The sequence below is a fragment of the Molothrus ater genome, chromosome 1, assembly GCF_012460135.2.
Source record: "Molothrus ater isolate BHLD 08-10-18 breed brown headed cowbird chromosome 1, BPBGC_Mater_1.1, whole genome shotgun sequence".
NCBI lineage: Eukaryota > Metazoa > Chordata > Aves > Passeriformes > Icteridae > Molothrus > Molothrus ater.
Genome location: NC_050478.2, coordinates 122,421,742 through 122,427,741, shown reverse-complemented (window position 1 = coordinate 122,427,741; position 6,000 = coordinate 122,421,742). Strand labels below are relative to the sequence as shown.

General features: G+C 32.3%; 1 long non-coding RNA gene across 1 annotated transcript in view; it reads left to right on the top strand.

The window, feature by feature from the left end:
* LOC118684169 (uncharacterized) overlaps positions 1-6,000 on the top strand; it is a 32,536-nt gene that overhangs the window by 1,107 nt on the left and 25,429 nt on the right. The window lies entirely within an intron of this gene.

Genomic DNA, 6,000 nt, shown 5'->3' with positions numbered 1-6,000 from the left:
GCATATTTACAGGAATCTTTTGACCACATTATTATTTTGTGATGGGTTTACATAATTTTAAAATCTTTGTACCATCAGCATTATTCCTGCATCTATTATTTCTTATTAATTGCTTCAGGAATCACTATTATTAATTACCAAAAATTAGAAGTGATAATAATACAGTGAGAACATGCTTAAGAACATTGTTACAGAGACACTAAAAGGTAAAAATACATTACCTCCTATAAAAATATTCTATAGAATATCCTAGACTTTGCAGGACTTTAAAAGGCTTTTTATTTATCTGACACTACTATCCATACAAATGAATCAGACACTAAGAAATTATATATAATTCACTCTATATACATATATGCATATATCTATAAAAAGACATTTACATGCATAGAGTATGCAGTCCATTTGACTACAAATGGACCAAAAGTGTTTAAAAATACATGTTATGGGCTTGTTTACAAAATACTAAGTAATGAAATCATCAAATCATATTTCTAAGTAGTGCTAATACATCCTCTGGTTTCATGAATATATTTAGGGTTTATTTCTGCCAATATGTGTAAATTTACTGACAGAAGTAGTCAAATTTAAGTCAACTTATATTTTGGCAAATTGAATTATTAATTTGCATATATTTTCTGGAAATCAGGTCTTTAAATTTGTAATAACAAATTTAAACTTTCACTTTGCAATCAGATCTAATGCAAAAAGATTCATTTCAAGCCTACAAGGCTCTCTCTGGGACCTATTTAAAAATCCTTCTATTTAAAGCTCATCCTTACTTATTTTTTTCACATATAAAGGTCATTTTCTAGTGCACTTAAAAATATTACTCAAAGAAGTAATTCTCAAGAAAAAACATTATTTAATGTTTTAAATATTTAAAGTATTTCAATATTGTTTTATAAATTAATATAAAGATTTACTCTGACCTGGCACAGGCATGCACACTGATGAAAGAGATCTCTTCCAACTAGTCCAATTGCAATTCCCCCACAGAATGTGAAAGAGAAAAAAAAGTCTGTTAAATTTTCAGTTCTTTCTTAATATAAACATTAAAAATAACAAGATTTTGAAAAGAAAAGCAGCTTAGATTAGTAAAAGATTTTTCATTTTTTACATAATGGTTCTACTCAGCAGTAATTTGCTTTACTAGAATGCTGTAAAGTTCTCTCTCAGCTCTGATATAGTGTATAAAACATTTCTTAACTCATTAATGTCAAATATAAATTAGTTTTATATTGGAATTTTAACAAAGCAGACTCCACAGGCAACATAAAAAGCTAGACTATTGTCAGAAATGGTGTAAAGCCGAATGCAAATTTAACCCAGGTATCATTTATCATAAAAGACACACAGACATAAAAAAAAAGACACATTGCATTTTCTTGGATGTCCTGAAAATATTGCTGAATACTATGCAATATGATTAGTAACTGGAATTCTGAAAACAAACAAACAAATAAACAGAAATGACAAAGGCAACTGTTTTAATTGAGCCAATGAAAGGTGATTGCATCCATGTTATTAAAATATTTTTCTTTGATATAAAAACTCTGGACTTTGACTAATATGCAGCATTGGAGTGTCCTGAATATGATTTTTCCACTTGTATATCCCTTGAATATCTGAGCAAGCATGTTGTATTGTATTAATATCATAATTCAAAGGGAAATTTATTAAGCCTTCCCCCTCCCAGTATTCCCATTATAGCTAAAAGTTGCAAATTCTATATGGCAGAGCCTAGACAGTAATATCAAATTTTAATAACAATTTCTCTTCTTCAGTCAATGCTATACTGAAGAAAAGCATAAATTGCTGTGACTGACCGTTAGTTGTTAGAGAAGCAATCTGACTTCTCCACACCCTTATTTCAGTGTATCTGCTCTGTCCCTCAGCTGTATTAATGATAGCATGAAAGGTCACATGATAAACGAGTGACAAAAATATCAAAACATATTAGCCTGTAGCTTTGTTATCAGTGTATGGCAGATATGACAGAAAATTGTATTTTTCCCCTGAATAATTTTGTGTTACATTTTGCTGGCTAGGCAGAGTGAATTAGGGAGAAATTTCTGCCTCTGACTGTTTGTCTCTTTTTCTGACATACTTGAAGTAATAATATACATTAATAATAGGGAATAGGCACAGGGAAGAGGTAAAAATCCAGGGACAGACTGTCTGTTTCAATTCTACAAGGTGCTATCCTTGTTTCTTTTGCAATACAAATTTTGTTGAAAAATATGCACAGCATTGAATCTTATTAATGCGACTGATAATGATCTGCTGTATATTATGGATATAACAACAGGAAGATGCAGGAAAAAGAGAAATAGAAAAATAACTTTAAAGTAATGAGGTTATGTTTCCACCCAGTTGTACTTCTCACCAGTACAAATGCACATACTCACTAATTAAATAAAGGCAAGCACCAACAATGCTCATTGTAGCAGAGACCTAGTAATTATGAATTAGAGACAGATATTACTCCTGCTGGTTTAAAGGCTGGCAGCAGTTGCAGTCCCTGGGGAGATGAGGTTAGCAATCTTTGAAAGAGAAAATAGAAATTGGTGGGAGCTTAATATCTTATGGCCTATCAGTCTCCATGGTCAGGCCATATCCAAGTTCCCTTGCTGCTGGCAAACAGCATCAGTGGCAACTCAGTCCTTAAGCTCCCAGAAGATCAAAAGCTATTGAATAGAACTGTTCTGAAAGACACAAAGAGAAGATCACAAGTCCAACATGAAAAGTTATATAATTAAAACCTTAATAAACTGATAGCATATACATATAGATGGAGTATTAGTGATGTACTGCAGCACATGTTAAGTGTGAATAAAAATGAGGGTGCACTCTTTACAATGACCAAGCAGCAGTGGAATGAAAGAAAGTCTTTCAGTCTTTACCAAAATTTCAAACTGATTTTTATCAAATTTCTCCAATGATTTGCTGACTTTTTATTTTCATTATTATTCATTTATGTGTAGTTCCATATTTCTAATTATCTTGTGAGAAAAGAACTGCAGAAATATGTCTGAAACAAAAAAAGTTCTTGCAGTATTTATGATCTGATTCACAGAAGACAGTACCAGAAATCTCATGAGAACAATGTTCTCACATGAGATTTCCAACCAATTTTACAGACCAACACAATCTGAATAGTTTGAATCTATTCCCCAACTCCAAACATTTGAGATATGTATCTTATCACAAATGCCTTGTTGTATTGTGCAGGAACTGTGAAGTGAAATAAAGGAGTATGCTATATCCTTCAGGAACTTCAGTAGGTAAGGTGGTAGTAAAGCCTGGAATTTTATTGAAATTGTCCACTTTATAGGTCAGACTTTTTGTGTGTATATAGATACATGTGTATATATATATAACTCCGTAAGGAAATTCTGCTATTATTTACATACAAAAATAAACATCTATTAGTCAAGGCAGGGTACATACAGATAGGAAGAACCAACCTTTACCCCAAAGAATTTACAGCTTAAATAATTCTTATTTGTGCTTTCAGTGTCATACCTGGCAATACATTTGAGAGTGACTATGCATAGAAAAATACCCCTCACTGCCTGCCCCCAAATACCTCTCCATCCTGGAATACCTGATATTTTTTCAGGTAGAATTCAATCTCCTTTTCTCTTTCTTTTGACATATCTTACACTGTTAGTCAATATTCATAATAAGCCCCAATACCATTGTTCCAAGATTCAGTTCATGTTTTATACTTTAAGTTAGTCACAAATCAGGGTTCGGTTTGGGATGTCTCAATAAGCCTATATTCAACTTCACTGTGTTCTCTTACTTTTTATCTCACATCTTTCCCCCTGAGGTACAGTTGGTTCAATTTATTTAAATAATCAAATATTTTATTTCTTTACCAGACTCGTTTCACTCTTCTGCATCTCCTGAGTTTCTCTCTCTCTCTTTTTTTCCACACACAAATGTATATTGTTGATTTATATTAATTACTTCTGCTCAAGACCATCCAAAATTGATACTGGTACCCTCTGTTTCAAAGTTTATGAATTTTCACTAAATCTTTAAAGACTTCTATACACAAGAAAGCTGAAACTTAAAATAAGCATTTTCTTTTTCTTTTCTTTTTTTCTTTTTTCTTTTTTTTTAAAATTAATCCTTTTATGTTTGGTATTTAGAACCAAGGCCTTTCAGTATTTCCCGATAGCTTCTAAATAAAGTACAGTGAGTACACTAAACATACTGCTACACTAACCTCCATTCCTGGCTTCAAAGAATGGTGTTCAAATGGTTCTGTATCTAAAACTAGATACTTCTACTAGAAAATTATTAGACAATTTGCAAGACAAAATTAGAAGAAAAAATCTCACCATTCTTGGAAAGCACCTGATTCTGATTTCCTAGGATACCTTTTTATACTGCAGAAATACCATTAAATATTCAGAAGCTGAAGCCATGATCATGGTATAGCTATAAGAGACTGAAGAGGAATAGAGTCATCTATGTCTGGTTTTTTCCTTAAGTGGAGATACACACTTTCAGGTCGTTATCATTTCATCCCTACAGCAATTTATATATTACATGAGACAAATTACCCCTTAAAATTTCTATTTCTCTCCACTGACTACAGAGAGATCCTAGGAGGAGCAGCCAAGATGCAGAATTTAGCACTAGATGAGAAAAATTCTTAAACTACATATTCTCTGTCACTATATTATTCGTGTTTGTTATGGTGAGAATAAGCCACTAAAAAAATTAAAATTCTCACTAGAATAATATTTTTCCCTCAATAGTATGAAAAAAATTTTGCCATGTTTCAGCTTCCCCAAATAAAATTTATATTTGAATTGTTTCCATCATGTAAGTTCAGCCAAATTTTTCAGTACTTAGCAGGCCTTTTTGTTTGTACATCTTGTTAGTCAAAATTTTTAAATGAACTCAAGCAATATACATCAGTATTCCTTAGATATATTAAATTGACAGACCCATATATTTGCATATTTATAAAAAAGTACCGTGAACTTGATATCTCTGCCTTTTTACTGACTGTGTTTTTTCTTAGCAAAATGTCATACTCATTGTGACAGGAGTAAATTATGCTGGTTGTGTGACCACATGACCACATAGTATATCTGAAAATTAATTGATCCTCAAGGACTTTAAACAAGGTCTAAAAATTTCTACTCTCCCAAATACCATTTGACCTCACTGTCCAGGTCATTTCAATACTGACCTATATCATCACCTTTTACTAAGAGAATTGCTGATTCTCTTTCAAATCCCGTTTTTAACCTATTTCTTTGAATGCCCTCTTGGAAGAAATATTTTCTTTGAGTACATGGAGTTCACCATCAAACGCCCTAATATCATAAAATCATAGAATCATAGAGAGTTTCAGTTGGAAGGCAACTTAAAGGGTGATCTAGTGCTATCTCCAATTGATACATAGATATATAGATAGACAGATAGATATTGCATCTTTTGAAGACTCCTGATTTTTTTAAGGACTGCTTTTCCAAAGAAATATTTCTATGTTATAATTCTGTGTTTGATGTTCACAGTGTAGCTCCACTGTCAACCTTTTCAACTCTTAGGGTTCAATCCTGAGTATGGCTACATAGCGATAATGACAAATAAATCTTTCATTAGAGTGAATCGACAGAGCTGGATTGCAGCAAATTTTAAACAGAATCCATACAGTTGTTTTACTCCAACTCTTTTGAAGATCAAGTTCCCCTCTAGATAGTTTTCATGTATTTTAGTCTCTTGCCCCACAGGGTCATGATACAAGTCAAGTGATTTGATGGCTTGAGTGATTACTCATGCCAGTTTAATATAGATCTGTTCAAAAGACCTTACGGAGCTATTTGGCAAGTTTATGAAGGCTTTTCAGTCAAATTTGTATTTCTATTTAAATAAACGGCAGATCTAGTGTCCCATGGAAGTCCTTAGGATTTCACAAAGGAAAGATACACAAACTCACTTATTTTCAAAAATGTTTTGATTTGTACAAGC